The following is a 17,369-nucleotide window of genomic DNA, read 5'->3' as shown; positions in this document are numbered from 1 at the left end:
TGGTGAAAATAAGAGATTGTCTCCAGTGTGAAAACAACATTGACACTGAGCTTTAACCCAGTGCCTACCCTCAAGGGCCATGACACATCAGCGAGCTCTTCCCCTTTCCAAGTCTTAGTTTCCTAATTTGTTCAACGAGCATGTTGGACAACATCCAGCAAAAAAGATTAAGCTATGTTCAGCTTACTCTGTGTAAGAACGAAATGTATAATCAATTTGAGAAAGGCTCTTATCCAAAATGAATTGATTACACTTTTGCTAACCTACTGATGTGGAATAAGAGCATAAATAATGAGCACATATTTATTGAATGCTGGGCACTGAATGGGATGAGGAATTCACAGTCCAGGGGAGGGTTAGGTGGGTTAAAAGCGACATTCCTGATCCCTTTTAGCTCTTACACTTTGTCACTTTTCAGAGAAACATTCTATTTTTTTCATAGATTTCTAATAATGCTATTTCTTCTTGTATGAAATTTAATCTCCAAGATTCAGTCCAAATCTCACCACATTTAATATGTTTAACTGCAGTATATTGGTGTCCTTTCTAGGGCATAGGCTAGAGGCTGGGGCTGGGGAACAGAAGGCAGTGAAGTCACACTTGTGCTCTCAGGGCTGTTCTCATCTCCAAGTGATCAGCACTTCATTCATATTGACTGCCTGCTTCCAACACCTTTTTTTTTTTTTTTTTTTGAGACCGAGTCTTGCTTAGTGGCACAGGCTGGAGTGCATTGCTGTGATCTCGGCTTACTGCAAGCTCTGCCTCCTGGGTTCACGCCATTCTCCTGTCTCAGCCTCCCAAGTAGCTGGGAGTACAGGCACCTGCCACCACGCCCGGTTAATTTTTTTTGTATTATTAGTAGAGACAGGGTTTCACCGTGTTAGCCAGGATGGTCTTGATCTCCTGACCTTGTGATTCACCCGCCTTGGCCTCCCAAAGTGCTGTGATCACAGGCGTGAGCCACCGCATCCGGCCTCCCACACTCTTTTTACTGTCTTCCTGTTCCACGTATTAGTGCTTGATTACATACTCTCTTGATTTTATAATATCTAATATAAGTGATGGTATAATATATAATTACACAATATATTATATCTAATAAAATATTACATTATATATCATAATATGTCAAGTTTTTTTCCTCCATAAAAAACTATAACATCAACAAGGTCTGCTTTAATTTTTAAAAACGTGTTCCCTAGAATTTGCTGTTTGTGGAGTAGAAATGCAGTGAACACTGGAGAATGGTCTGTGGGATCAGAGTCATCTGACTCTGCTCCTACCTACCTTGTGGTGTGGCCCCTGCAAGCTCAATGTCTTTGTCACTTAGGCTACAGCCAGCTTTGTCTCTGAGTATGTCTGCACCTTTTAGAAACTTCCTCTTTGTTCTGGATAAAGGCACTTCTGGGTTGTTTCCAGGGAGCCCCACAGGCTCCTCAGGGGTCAGCCAATGGGTCAGAGCCATGGTTCTCCATCTCAGACAAGCAGTGACCCTTCCCTGACCAAACATCCTTAGTCCCAGCTTAGTGACTGGTGTGCAGGCTCCTCAGAGTTCTCGTTTTCATAAGACTCTAAAGCCCTCTTAGCTACAGTTAAGTGACCTTAGTCATCCTTTTCTGAGTTCTCAAGCAATCAAAAGAGCAGGAGCTCTAACTAATTGTTGCCTTGACAGCCACTCCACCTCTCTTTCCAGTCTTCTTCCAGGACTACCAGCCATGCAGGGATGCTGCTATTGTCTGTGGCTTTCAGCTGTCTTTGAATTAGAAATAGAATGAAGGCAGCAAATGATATGAAGAGATTGGTTTGCTGGTTTGAGGGCATTCCTGGACTGTGTTCCTTTCCACAGGGAGGGAGAAGATCCCATAGCAGCTTTATAGTCCTTGTACTGATTTATGCTCTGGAAGATAAGACATGCTTTGCAAGATTCAGCTGACGCAGACCTGCTGTGGTGAGTGACATATGCCAGCTCTCTGATTTAAATGTAACTTGATGCTGTACAGCCCAGGGTACAATTCCAGCATCCACCAAGAGATACAAAGCACTGAGGTACGTATGTGCAGGTGCAGAAAGCCCACAGAGGCTGAACTCACTGGGTATTGACCATAGCTGCAAAAGGTGTAGAGGAGGCCTTGTTATGATTTTGAAGGTGAACATGTGGCTGAGCCCCCTGGAGTTGGAAAATGGTTCAAATCTGTGCTGATCAGAGCAAAGAAAACACATCTATTACTCCTTATGGGACATGTGATACCTAGTTCACAAAAAATTATGCAAAGAAACACATCTTTAGTTCAAATAACTCATCTCATTGTACAACAAAATGGTTTCCCGTGTCTTATCTTTCAAAGACGACTGAATGTGTTGCAATGAGTCTGGTGCATGAATATCCACTGGAGGAAAATTTAATAACAAATAAATTTTGTCATTTGTTATCGTTCATTCCCACACAAGCCAACTGTTCAAAAGTTTCTTAAAAGCAAAAACACACAAAATAGTCAAATCAGTTATAAATTTGTCTTTGTTAATATGCATGACATACTGGTTAAAATATGAATTTCAAGTTGTTGTCATTCCCCAAAATGTTCAAGTAATTAATATCCCAGTGTGTTGAGATAATAAATAGTCACAGTCAGCAAAGGCTGCAGTACCGATTTTGTCAATGGGCTCAGCTTTCTCCCTGGACAAGCTGTGACACTCTTCTACTTTGTTACCTGCAAATAGTAAATCGGAGAAAGGTTTTCATGCACAGACAGCTGCCAAGCTTCTGTTTCTGCCACAAGTTTGGCTCATTCAAGGTAAATGGTTAACATCTTAACATGCTGTTTAGATTACTATAGGTATGTAGTATATTTTGAAATCAGTTAATGTGAAGCCTCTGACTTACACTTTTTGCCCAAGATAGCTTTGTTCATTTGAATCTTTTTTGATTTCACATGAATTTTAGAATTGTCTTTTCCATTTGATAAAATCTTAAGCATAATTATTAAACATTTTCATGGAACACACAGTTTCCTCTTGATAAAAAATAGAATAAGTAAAATTATAATGACATTTATATATCATTTACTGATTCTTTTTGTTCTCATTGTTTTTGTAAACCTTGAAAAATAAGGAATTAAAAAGAATGTTTTTTCTTTAGGCATAGTTTATTTAAATCATATTTCTGATTTTGCTGATTTGGTAGGTGCTAGCTGGATTAATGGAGGCCACAGGGAGGTTTCCTTAGGTATTTTGCACTTCTTTCCAGCAAGACAAAGAAAGTAATGTGATTGAAAAAATAAGGATAAATGTAACAAAGTATCTGAGAAAAGTAACCTGAATTTTTTATGTTATCTATTTCCCATTAATGAAATATTTCCCATATTTCATTAATGGGAAATAGATAACAGAGATATTTCATTTATGGGAAATAAATAACATAAAAAAATCAGGTTGCTTTCCTCAGATACTAAACAGCATGTTAATGGCATTGAAAGCAGACGCATAAACCAACGAGACTGAATAAACAGCTGAGAAATAAAGCCATACATTTACTGTCAGTTGATGTTGACAAAGGTGTCAGAAACACACAATGTGGAAAGGACAGTCTCTTAAATAAATGATGTTAGTAAAACTGGATGTCCACATTTGGAAGAATGAAATTAAACTCTTACCTCACACCTTATATAAAAATCAACTAAAATAGATGAAAGACTCAAAAGTAAGACCTGAAACTATAAAACTGCTTGAAGAAAACATAAGGAAAAGCTTCATGACATTGGCCTGGGCAATGGTATTTTGGCTATGAACCAAAAAGCACAGACAATAAAAAACAGACAAATTTGATTAAGTCACACTAAAAAGCTTCTGCATAGCCAATTAAAAATCAATATAGTGAAGAGACAACCTGCAGAATGAAAGAAAAATATTTACAAACCAAACAACTGATAAGGGGCTAATAGCCAAAATATGTAAGACCTGAAACACCTCAATAGTAAGAAAATAGCCAGATTAAAAGTGAGAAAAGCCTATGAATAGACATTTCTCAAAAGAAGACATACACTTGACCAAGAGGTATTTTTAAAAATGTCCAATGTCACTCATCATCAGAGAAATGCAAATTAAACTCACAATGAGATATCACCGCCCCCCCCCCACCTGTTAGTAGGGCTATTATCAAAAAGAGGGAAAGTAACAAGTGTTAACAAGGATGTGTAGGAAAGGGACCCCTTGCACACTGGTGGTGAGCATATAAATGGGTGCAGCCATTATGGAAAACAGTGTGGAGGTTTCTCAAAAGTTAAAAATAGAACTACTGTGTGATCCAGCAATCTCACTACTGGGTATACATTCAAAGAAAATGAAATCAGTGTGTTGAAGACATATCTGCATTCTCATATTTATTGAAGCATTATTCACAACAGTCAAAATGTGAAATCAACCTAAGTGTCTACCAGTGGATGAACAGATAAAGAAAATGTGATTACATACAGACACACAAGGGCTCTTCAATAAGCTCATGGAAAATGATTACTATGAAAAAACAACCATTTATGGTTTTCAAAAATTTTTTGCAACAAAATAAACTCATACCTAATATGTATGAACAACATCTAGCAGAAGAATTAAGGCATCAGTTTGAAAGGAGCCCGTATATGAGCAACATGAAGTGTGTTAAAATTGAAGCAAAGAAAAATTACACTTAAGGTTAAGTTTGGGTCAAAGAATGATGAAACCATTGGTGATTTACAAAAAGTTCATGGAGACAATGCCCCCCCAAAATTAGTACTTTTCAAATGGATGCCTTGTTTTAAGAAGGGATGGGACATGTTGAAGATAAAGTATGCAACAGCAGACTATCCACATCAATTTGCATAAGTAAGCAATAATAAAAAATTCATATTGTTCATGCCATAATTGAAGAGAACCAACAATTAATAGCACAAACAATAGCTGATGCCATAGACATCTCATTCGGGTCAGCCTACACAATTCTCTCTGAAAAGTTAAAGTTGAGATTTTTTTTTTTTTTTTTTTTGAGAAGGAGTCTTGCTCTTGTCACCCAGGCTGGATTGCAATGGCACGATATTGGCTCACTGCAACCTCTGCCTCCTGGGTTCAAGTGATTCTCCTGCCTCAGCCTCCCGAGTAGCTGAGATTACAGGCACCCTCCACCACACCCAGCTAACTTCTGTATTTTTAGTAGAGATGGGGTTTCGCCATGTTGACCAGGCTGGTCTCAAACTCCTGACCTTGTGATCTGCCCACCTTGGTCTCCCAAAGTGGGATTACAGGCGTGAGCCACCACACCCAGTGAGTTGAGCAAAATTTCTACTTGACATGTGCTAAAACTGTTGTGCCCAGGTCAGCTGCAGACAACAGCAGAGTTTTCAATGAAATTTATAAACGAGGGGGATAAAAATTCTGAAGCATTTCTTCAAAGTATTGTACTAGAAGATGAAGCATGGCTTAATGAGTATGATCCTGAAGACAAAGCACAATCAAAGCAATGGCTACCAAGAGGTGGAAGTGGTTCAGTCCAACAGAATCAGACAGCCAAGAGCAAGGGTCATGGCAACAGCTTCCTGGTATCCTGAAGGCATTTTGCTTGTTGAGTTGCTGGAGGGCTAAAGAGTAATAATATCTGCTTATTATGAGAGTGTTTCAAAAACGTTAACCAAAGCTTTAGTGGAAAAATGCCAAAGAAAACTTCACCAGAATCCTTCTCCACCACAACAATGCTCCCACTCATTTCTCTCATTGGCAAGAACACTGTGGGGAGAGTTTTGATGGAAAATCATTATACATCCATCTGAAAGTGCTGATTTGGCTCCTTCTGACTTCTGTTTGCTTCTTAATGTTAAAAAGATCTGTAAAGAGAACCCACTTATTTTCTGTTAATAATGTGAAAAGACTGCATTGACATAATTAAGTTTCCAGGACCTTCAGTTCTTTAGAAATTGACTTAATGGCTGATGTCATCACTTACAAAAATTAATTGAACTTGATGGAGCTTACATTGAAAAACAAAGTTTATATTTTTAATTTTTATCTTTTAATTTAATTTTTCACTAATTTTTTGAAGTATCCCCCCCCCGTGTGTGTGTGTGTGGGGGGGGGGGTGTGTCTGAAATACTATTCAGTCTTTAAAAAGAGTCTTAAAAAGAAGAAAATTTTGGACAACATGGACACATTTTGATGACATTATGTTTAGAGAAGCCAGGCACAGAAAGACAAGTGCCACATGATCTCACTTATATGTGGAATCTAAAATAGTTGAACTCATAGAAGTAAGAACAGAATGGTGATTTGGGGCTAGAGTTGGTAGGCATGTATGGGGAGTAGATTGGGGAGATGTTGATCAAAGGATACAAAATTTCAGTTAGACTGGAGGAAGAAGACCAAGAGATCTATCATACAACATGGTGATTTTAGTTAATAAAAACTTACTATATTCTTGAAAATTGCTAAGAAATAGATTTTAAGTGCTCTCACAACAAAAGAAATGATAAGTATGTGAGGTAATGTGTGTGTTAATTAGCTTGATTTAGCCATTTCATAATGTATACATACTTCAAAGGAACATATTGCAGATGATAAATATATACTTCTTTTTAAATTTCAAATAAAATATCAAGTCCCGCTCCATGTTAAAAATATAAATAAAACTTCTATTTGCTTCTTTAAAGAACATTAATAATGCATACTTGATGATGGAGTCTAAAATTAATAAGTATTTTCATCTTTAACTTAAATGGTTAAAAAATTTAGAAAACTTTGTCTCCGTCCCACTGCCTCCCCCGCCGCACCCCCTCCTCACCTCCTGCACCCGCCAAACTTAATGTGACCCTGGCCCGACGCGGCTGCTGCCCCTCTCACCGCCCCGCGGGTCCCCCGCCACCCGCTCCGCACCCGCGAGCGCACCTCTCCCCGCGCCCCTTCCCACTCCCCGCGGGGCCGGCGCCGCGCTCGCCCTCGCGTTCCTTCCCGCCGCCCCCTCCCCCGCACCATGAGCAACCTGAAGCCGGACGGCGAGCACGGCGGCAGCACCAGCACCGGCTCCAGCGCGGGCTCCGGCGGCGCCCTGGAGGAGGAGGGGTATGAAGGGTCCCTGATCAAGCTCACCGCGAGACAGCCTGTTGGTTTTGTGATCTTTGACAGCCGGGCAGGAGCAGAAGCGGCCAAGAATGCGCTGAACGGTATTCGTTTTGATCCCGAGAATCCACAGACCCTGAGGCTAGAGTTTGCCAAAGCCAACACCAAGATGGCCAAGAGCAAGCTAATGGCAACCCCAAATCCCAGCAACGTGCACCCCACCCTAGGAGCACACTTCGTCGCACGAGACCCCTATGACCTGATGGGGGCTGCTCTGATCCCTGCATCCCCAGAGGCCTGGGCCCCCTACCCTTTGTACACCACAGAGCTGGCCCCAGCCATCTCCCACGCTGCGTTCACCTATCCAGCTGCCACTGCCGCTGCTGCCGCCCTCCACGCTCAGGTGCGCTGGTACCCTTCCTCTGACACCACCCAGCAAGGATGGAAGTACCGTCAGTTCTGTTAGTTCTTCAGTCTGGTCACCAGGGAGGTGGTTCTGGGAATCTGTGGTGGTGCCGGGACAGGCACCCTGAGTTCCCACTGCCCCTGGGCGGCCTGTGCAGAGCTGCTGCTGCCCTCCAGAGACTGTGAATCCTAAGCCTCACTCAGTGGACTGCTTCCTGTTCCCCTCCCTCCTTTTCCTCATCTTGTTCTGCACCCTCAAGCCTTTCTCCAATGCCTCCCAGGAGGATTTGGGGACCTTCTCGCTGGGGCACCCAGATCCAGCTCGGAGACCTCACTGGGACCTGGCCAGGCCTGACCTCCCGCCCAAACTTGCTTCTGTAGCTCCCCCTTGAGGAAGCGAGGCATTTAATTTTGCGTGTTTTCTGGCATGAATTAAGACACTTCCACTTGTGTATATGTGAGTGTACAGTTTGTTCTCACACTGTCACCATAGCGACAGGTCCTGGCTCCCAGTGGTTCATCCTGCCTGGCCCCTCTCTCCTCACCCCACCCCTACACCCACCCTGCTTCAGGGAGGCCCAAGCCCCGTGGCCCCACATGCTTCCAGGCTCGGCTCCCACCTCCACCCAACAGATAGATGGGGTTTGCTTTTTCATTTCACACTGGGCTCCTCCGCTCCTGTCTTCTCGGATGGGCCAACAGTTGTAAGAAAGCCCTCTCTGCCCGTTCTGTTCACCTCTCCACAGCGCACCCGGCCTGCCACTGCTCCTCATTCTTTCTAAACCTCGAAACAACCAAAACGTGAGAAGTATTTTTGTACCCTGTGTAACAAAATATTTATGCATCATAAAGGATTTTTCATGTGTGTACCATTAATTATTAAAGCGACCTCGTTCGCCCTGTCAGATAAGTTTAATGTTTAGTTTGAGGCATGAAGAAGAAAAGGGTTTCCATTCTTCAGCAGTACGCCTTTGCGTCAGGCATTTGTTTAAGAAAATGAAATGAAGGAAACACTGTGCAATGTTTTTTGTTTTGAGCATATCAGTGCTTTACCGTCAGCCGCAGCTGTGACCGTCTGGCCATTTCAGACTTGGGAGATGAGGCGGCTGTTGTCATTGCTGATCCTGTGAGAATGTGAAACTGGATAATATATGAAATGCAAAATAAAACAAAATCAAAATGAAAAAAAAAAAAAAAAAAAAAAAAAAAAAAAAAAAAAAAAAGAAAACTTTGTCTCCAATCTATTCCCACCATACTTTATGTTATTGTTCTCCAGTGTTTCAGTTCTAGGTGACTTGTTAACAGCTAATAATATTTGATTATTACCACATAATACATGTGTGTTTGTATGTATCTATATATATGTATGTAGACATATATAAACAATATGTAGCATACATATGCAGTATTATATCTTATATACATTCTGTTGTATACAATGCACTCTTTATTGCTTTTAATATTTTTCTCTTTGTTTCAAAAGTTTGGCAGTTTTCCTGTGAAAACTATGAAAACACACACAACACACACACAACACACACACATTTACATTTGTCCATCTACTTGCCAAAGTTTTATATTTGTCCCTTGCACTTATTTTTTTATTTCAGGTTTTATGTCCTATTACTTGAAGAAAATGTTCTGACAGTTCATTCTTTAAGACCCTGCACATATATAAAAACTCCTGATTTTTTATTTTTATTTTATTTTATTTATTTTTATTATTATTATACTTTAAGTTCTAGGGTACATGTGCATAACGTGCAGGTTTCTTACATATGTATACTTGTGCCATGTTGGTGTGCTGCACCCATCAACTCATCAGCACCCATCAACTCGTCATTTACATCAGGTATAACTCCCAATGCAATCCCTCCCCCCTCCGCCCTCCCCATGTTAGGCCCCGGTGTCTGATGTTCCCCTTCCCGAGTCCAAGTGATCTCATTGTTCAGTTCCCACCTATGAGTGAGAACATGCGGTGTTTGGTTTTCTGTTCTTGTGATAGTTTGCTGAGAATTATAGTTTCCAGCTGCATCCATGTCCCTACGAAGGACACAAACTCATCCTTTTTTATGGCTGCATAGTATTCCGTGGTGTATATGTGCCACATTTTCTTAATCCAGTCTGTCACTGATGGACATTTGGGTTGATTCCAAGTCTTTGCTATTGTGAATAGTGCCGCAATAAACATACGTGTGCATGTGTCTTTATAGCAGCATGATTTATAATCTTTTGGGTATATACCTAGTAATGGGATGGCCGGGTCATATGGTACTTCTAGTTCTAGATCCTTGAGGAAACGCCATACTGTTTTCCACAATGGTTGAACTAGTTTACAATTCCACCAACAGTGTAAAAGTGTTGCTATTTCTCCACATCCTCTCCAGCACCTGTTGTTTCCTGACTTTTTAATGATTGCCATTCTAACTGGTGTGAGATGGTATCTCATTGTGGTTTTGATTTGCATTTCTCTGATGGCCATTGATGATGAGCATTTTTTCATGTGTCTGTTGGCTGTATGAATGTCTTCTTTTGAGAAATGTCTGTTCATGTCCTTTGCCCACTTTTTGATGGGGTTGTTTTTTTCTTGTAAATTTGTTTGAGTTTTTGTAGGTTCTGGATATTAGCCCTTTGTCAGATGAGTAGATTGCAAAAATGTTCTCCCATTCTGTAGGTTGCCTGTTCACTCTGATGGTAGTTTCTTTTGCTGTGCAGAAGCTCATTAGTTTAATTAGATCCCATTTGTCAATTTTGGCTTTTGTTGCCGTTGCTTTTGGTGTTTTAGACATGAAGTCCTTGCCCATGCCTATGTCCTGAATGGTATTACCTAGGTTTTCTTCTAGGGTTTTTATGGTATTAGGTCTAACATTTAAGTCTCTAACCCATCTTGAATTAATTTTCATATAAGGAGTAAGGAAAGGATCCAGTTTCAGCTTTCTATCTGCGACTAGCCAATTTTCCCAGCACCATTTATTAAATAGGGAATTCTTTCCCCATTTCTTGTTTTTCTCAGGTTTGTCAAAGATCAGATGGCTGTAGATGTGTGGTATTATTTCTGAGGACTCTGTTCTGTTCCATTGGTCCATATCTCTGTTTTGGTACCAGTACCATGCTGTTTTGGTTACTGTAGCCTTGTAGTATAGTTTGAAGTCAGGTAGCGTGATGCCTCCAGCTTTGTTCTTTTGACTTAGGATTGTCTTGGCAATGCGGGCTCCTTTTTGGTTCCATATGAACTTTAAAGCAGTTTTTTTCCAATTCTGTAAAGAAACTCATTGGTAGCTTGATGGGGATGGCATTGAATCTATAAATTACCTTGGGCAGTATGGCCATTTTCACGATATTGATTCTTCCTATCCATGAGCATGGTATGTTCTTCCATTTGTTTGTGTCCTCTTTTATTTCACTGAGCAGTGGTTTGTAGTTCTCCTTGAAGTGATCCTTTACATCTCTTGTAAGTAGGATTCCTAGGTATTTGATTCTCTTTGAAGCAATTGTGAATGGAAGTTCATTCATGATTTGGCTCTCTGTTTGTCTGTTACTGGTGTATAAGAATGCTTGTGATTTTTGCACATTAATTTTGTATCCTGAGACTTTGCTGAAGTTTCTTATCAGCTTAAGGAGATTTTGGGCTGAGACAATGGAATTTTCTAAATATACAATCATGCCATCTGCAAAGAGGAATAATTTGACTTCTTCTTTTCCTAACTGAATACCTTTTATTTCTTTCTCTTGCCTGATTGCCCTAGCCAGAACTTCCAACACTATGTTGAATAGGAGTGGTGAGAGAGGGCATCCCTGTCTTGTGCCAGTTTTCAAAGGGAATTTTTCCAGTTTTTGCCCATTCAGTATGATATTGGCTATGGGTTTGTCATAAATAGCTCTTATTATTTTGAGATACGTTCCATCAATACCGAATTTATTGAGAGTTTTTAGCATGAATGGCTGTTGAATTTTGTCAAAGGCCTTTTCTGCATCTATTGAGATAATCATGTGGTTTTTACTTTGGTTCTGTTTATATGCTGGATTATGTTTATTGATTTGCAAATGTTGAACCAGCCTTGCATCCCAGGGATGAACCCACTTGATCATGGTGGATAAGCTTTTTGATGTGCTGCTGGATCCGGTTTGCCAGTATTTTACTGAGGATTTTTGCATCGATGTTCGTCATGGATATTGGTCTAAAATTCTCTTTTTTTGTTGTGTCTCTGCCAGGCTTTGGTATCAGGATGATGTTGGCCTCATAAAATGAGTTAGGGAGGATTCCCTCTTTTTCTATTGATTGGAATAGTTTCAGAAGGAATGGTACCAGCTCCTCCTTGTACCTCTGGTAGAATTCAGCTGTGAATCCATCTGGTCCTGAACTTTTTTTGGTTGGTAGGCTATTAATTATTGCCTCAATTTCAGAGCCTGCTATTGGTCGATTCAGGGATTCAGCTTCTTCCTGGTTTAGTCTTGGGAGAGTGTAAGTGTCCAGGAAATTATCCATTTCTTCTAGGTTTTCTAGTTTATTTGCGTAGAGGTATATATAGTATTCTCTGATGGTAGTTTGTATTTCTGTGGGGTCGGTGGTGATATCCCCTTTATCATTTTTTATTGCGTCTATTTGATTCTTCTCTCTTTTCTTCTTTATTAGTCTTGCTAGCGGTCTATCAATTTTGTTGATCTTTCAAAAAACCAACTCCTGGATTCATCGATTTTTTGAAGGGTTTTTTGTGTCTCTATCTCCTTCAGTTCTGCTCTGATCTTAGTTATTTCTTGCCTTCTGCTAGCTTTTGAATGTGTTTGCTCTTGCTTCTCTAGTTCTTTTAATTGTGATGTTAGAGTGTCAATTTTAGATCTTTCCAGCTTTCTCTTGTGGGCATTTAGTGCTATAAATTTCCTTCTACACACTGCTTTAAATGTGTCCCAGAGATTCTGGTGTGTTGTATCTTTGTTCTCATTGGTTTCAAAGAACATCTTTATTTCTGCCTTCATTTCGTTATGTACCCAGTAGTCATTCAGGAGCAGGTTATTCAGTTTCCATGTAGTCGAGCGGTTTTGATTGAGTTTCTTATTCCTGAGTTCTAGTTTGATTGCACTGTGGTCTGAGAGACAGTTTGTTATAATTTCTGTTCTTTTACATTTGCTGAGGAGTGCTTTACTTCCAATTATGTGGTCAATTTTGGAATAAGTGTGATGTGGTGCCGAGTAGAATGTATATTCTGTTGATTTGGGGTGGAGAGTTCTGTAGATGTCTATTAGGTCTGCTTGCTGCAGAGATGAGTTCAATTCCTGGATATCCTTGTTAACTTTCTGTCTCGTTGATCTGTCTAATGTTGACAGTGGGGTGTTGAAGTCTCCCATTATTATTGTATGGGAGTTTAAGTCTCTTTGTAAGTCTCTAAGGACTTGCTTTATGAATCTGGGTGCTCCTGTATTGGGTGCATATATATTTAGGATAGTTAGCTCTTCCTGTTGAATTGATCCCTTTACCATTATGTAATGGCCTTCTTTGTCTCTTTTGATCTTTGATGGTTTAAAGTCTGTTTTATCAGAGACTAGTATTGCAACCCCTGCTTTGTTTTTTTTCTCCATTTGCTTGGTAGATCTTCCTCCATCCCTTTATTTTGAGCCTATGTATGTCTCTGCATGTGAGATGGGTCTCCTGAATACAGAAAACTGATGGGTCTTGACTCTTTATCCAGTTTGCCAGTCTGTGTCTTTTAATTGGACAATTTAGTCCATTTACATTTAAGGTTAATATTGTTATGTGTGAACTTGATCCTGCCATTATGATATTAACTTGTTATTTTGCTCGTTAGTTGATGCAGTTTCTTCCTAGCCTCGATGGTCTTTACATTTTGGCATGTTTTTGCAATGGCTGGTACCGGTTGTTCCTTTCCATGTTTAGTGCTTCCTTCAGGGTCTCTCTTGTAAGGCAGGCCTGGTGGTTACAAAATGTCTAAGCATTTGCTTATCTGTAAAGGATTTTATTTCTCCTTCACTTATGAAACTTAGTTTGGCTGGATATGAAATTCTGTGTTTAAAATTCTTTTCTTTAAGAATGTTGAATATTGGCCCCCATTCTCTTCTGACTTGTAGAGTTTTCTGCCGAGAGATCTGCTGTTAGTCTGATGGGCTTCCCTTTGTGGGTATCCCAACCTTTCTCTCTGGCTGCCCTTAAGATTTTTTCCTTCATTTCAACTTTGGTGAATCTGGCAATTATGTGTCTTAGAGTTGCTCTTCTCGAGGAGTATCTTTGTGGCGTTCTCTGTATTTCCTGAATTTGAATGTTGGCCTGCCCTACTAGGTTGGGGAAGTTCTCCTGGATGATATCCTGAAGAATGTTTTGCAACTTGATTCCATTTTCCCCCTCACTTTCGGCACCCCAATCAGATGTAGATTTGGTCTTTTTACATAATCCCATACTTCTTGCAGGCTTTGTTCATTTCTTTTTCTTCTTTTTTCTTTAGATTTCTCTTTTTGCTTCATTTCATTCATTTGATCCTCAATCGCTGATACTCTTTCTTCCAGTTGATTGAGTCGGTTACTGAAGCTTGTGCATTTGTCACGTATTTCTTGTGTCATGGTTTTCATCTCTGTCCATTCGTTTATGGCCTTCTCTGCATTAATTATTCTAGTTATCAATTCTTTCACTCTTTTTTCAAGATTTTTAGTTTCTTTTCATTGGGTATGTAATTCCTCCTTTAGTTCTGAGAAGTTTGATGGACTGGAGGCTTCTCTCATCTCGTCAAAGTCATTCTCTGTCCAGCTTTGATCCATTGCTGGTGATGAGCTGTGTTCCTTTGCAGGGGGAGATGCGCTCTTAGTTTTTGAATTTCCAGCTTTTCTGCCCTGCTTTTTCCCCATCTTTGTGGTTTTATCTGCCTCTGGTCTTTGATGATGGTGATGTACTGATGGGGTTTTGGTGTGGGTGTCCTTCCTGTTTGTAAGTGTTCCTTCTAACAGTCAGGACCCACAGCTGTAGGTCTGCTGGAGATTGCTTGAGGTCCACTCCAGACCCTGTTTGCCTGGGTATCAGCAGCAGAGGCTGCAGAAGATAGAGTATTGCTGAACAGCAAGTGTACCTGTCTGATTCTTGCTTTGGAAGCTTCCTCTCAGGGGTGTACTCCACCGTGTGAGGTGTGGGGTGTCGGTCTTCCCCTAGTGGGGAATGTCTCCCAGTTAGGCTACTCAGGGGTCAGGGACCCACTTGAGCAGGCAGTCTGTCCGTTCTTAGATCTCAACCTCCCAGTTTGGAGATCCACTGCTCTCTTCAATGCTGTCAGACAGAGTCGTTTGCATCTGCAGAGGTTTCAGCTGCTTTTTTGTTTGTTTGTTTGTTGTTGTTGTTTAGCTGTGCCCTGTCCCCAGAGGTGGAGTCTAAAGAGACAGGCAGGACTCCTTGAGCTGTTATGAGCTCCACCCAGTTCGAGCTTCCCAGAGGCTTTGTTTACCTACTTAAGCCTCAGCAATGGCGGGCACCCCTCCCCCAGCCTCACTGCTGCCTTGCTGGTAGATTGCAGACTGCTGTGCTAGCAATGAGGGAGGCTCCGTGGGCGTGGGACCCTCCCGGCCAGGTGTGGGATATAATCTGCTGGTGTGCCCGTTTGCTAAGATCCTTGATAAAATGCAGTAGTGGGGTGGGAGTTTCCCGATTTTCCAGGTGTTGTGTGTCTCAGTTCCCCTGGCTAGGAAAAGGGATTCCCTTCCCCCTTGCACTTCCCAGGTGAGGCGATGCCTCACCCTGCTTCAGCTCTCGCTGGATGGGCTGCAGCAGCTGACCAGCACCAATTGTCCCGCATTCCCTAGTGAGGTGAACCCAGTACCTCAGTTGAAAATGCAGAAATCACCTGTCTTCTGTGTCGCTCACACTGGGAGTTGGAGACTGGAGCTCTTCCTATTTGGCCATATTGCTCCGTCCTCCATCACATCTCCTAATTTTTTTTTAAATCTGAAAATTATTTTGTCCTTGTGTATGAATCATACTTTAGCTGGGTATAGAATTCCAGGTTAATAATGATTTTTTTTCTCACAGTTTGAAGATTTTATACCTTTGTATTTTAGCCTTGGTTTTTGCCCCTGAGAAATTTCACAGGTTTCTTGTTGGGGGTAGATTTTCAACTAATGACAAATGGATGTCTATAGATAAATAAATCAACCTGGCTAGGTATGGTTTCTCACTCCTGCAATCCCAATGCTTTGGGAGGCAGGAGGATTGCCTGAGGGAAGTAGTTCAAGACCAGCCTGGGAAACATAGAGAGACCTTGTCTCTATAAAAAAAGTACAAAAATTAACTGGATATGGTACCTGTAGTTATAGTTATTTAGAAAGCTGAGGTGGAAGAATTCCTAGAACCCAGGAGTTTGAGGTTTCAGTGAGCTTTGATCACATCTCTTCACTCCAGCCTGGGTAACAAACTGAGACTCTATCTCAAAAAGAAATAAATATAAATAAATAAATAATAACTGAACCCCCTCAGGGCAATGGTCTACACTGTCTCCCAGAGTTGCCTTGGAAAATTTATTTGCTTATAATTTTTCCTTGCTTAATAATGTACCTTTTATTTGCTTCCTTCCCTTCTATATCTCACTACTCTGTTCCTTCTCTTCATCTTCTCCCAATTGAACTATTTGTACTCACAGCCTCATCTCAAGATCTGATGGTTGGGGAGCCCAAGCTAAAATGCATATAAGTGGCATCACCTAGCTCCATTTCCCTCTTGCTTCCAGGTGAATTTAGACAGGATAAACCATGAACAGAGTACAGGATGGAGGGAGAGAGGGATTTTGCACACTATAATATCTGTCAGGGCTTTTTCTCCGTATGAGTACAGCTCTGTGGCTCTATTAATGACCAAACTTGAGTAACATTGTTTCTTCTACCTTGGCTTGAAACCTGAGTTGTAGATCTTACAACTATTGCTAGCCTCACAGTGCCTCAATGTACCTTGTTTTTCCCTGTCAGTTATCAATTTATTGCACCTCAGCCCAAACTTGCAGTTCTGAAGCACTGAACATAAAACATGCAAACAATTCTCCTTTGCCAGCTCATTCAGTGTGAGACTTTGTCAATAGAGAGCATTAAAGAGCATTTAATGGCCATAGTGAAGGGAAAGGCCTCTTTGTTCCTGCATGCGTATTTTTGACACAGTGAATCAGAATCTGGGAGGCATGAAGACATTGTCTTCAGCAGTCTTCTAGGGACCAGCTTTGGCCCACCCACAGCCTCTAGTAAGGTTTTCTACAAGCCACTGGCCTCTTAGTTTGGACCAGCAGTTTCTGAAAAGTTTTTCTGTCAGCTGGTGGGCTGTCCTATGGACCAGCTTTAGCTCGCTCCCTCTGGTGCAGGCTGCACGTGGTGGTGGCCAGGATCTCTTCAAAAATATCTGAATCTCAGCTTTGAGAGGCTGGATTATTCTGCTCAGGCTGCTCTGACAAAATGACATAGACTGCAGGGCTTCAACAAAAGAAATTTATATTCTCAGGTTTCTAGACACTGGAAATCCAAGCTCTCAATGCCTGCAGTGTTGGTGTCTGGTGAGGGCTCTCCCCTGGGGTCACAGATGACCGCCCTCTCTCTGTGCTCACATGGCTTTTTTCTCAGTGTAGGTACATGGTGGGAGGATGAGTGCCAGTGCATCTTCTTACAAGGACACTAATTCCATCAGATCAGGGCCCCACTCTCATGCCCTTAATTTACCTTAATTACCTCCATAATGGCCCTGTCTCCAAATACAGTCACATTGGGGTTGAGGCTTCAATGTATGAATTTTGGGGGACACAATTCAGTCTATATCACAGGCCCTCTTTAAGCTGCCTCTTGGTTCACTTTCTCTCAGGCGACAGGTGGCAGCTGCTTTCTGCATTTTCTTTTATAACCCTTGAGACTTATTTTACTTCTTTGTGAAGAAA

General features: G+C 41.2%; 1 pseudogene across 1 annotated transcript; it reads left to right on the top strand.

Annotated features, from left to right (window-relative positions):
* The first annotated feature begins 6,768 nt into the window (after positions 1-6,768).
* Positions 6,769-8,501, top strand: LOC144329493 (RNA-binding protein with multiple splicing 2 pseudogene; annotated as a pseudogene). Its single transcript, XR_013409374.1, has one exon. The product of XR_013409374.1 is annotated as an RNA-binding protein with multiple splicing 2 pseudogene (transcript).
* Positions 8,502-17,369: the final 8,868 nt, after the last annotated feature.

The sequence above is a fragment of the Macaca mulatta genome, chromosome 19 (genome assembly GCF_049350105.2).
Source record: "Macaca mulatta isolate MMU2019108-1 chromosome 19, T2T-MMU8v2.0, whole genome shotgun sequence".
NCBI lineage: Eukaryota > Metazoa > Chordata > Mammalia > Primates > Cercopithecidae > Macaca > Macaca mulatta.
The sequence above is the reverse complement of the archived record's forward strand: the minus strand, read 5'-3'. Positions and strand labels throughout refer to the sequence as shown.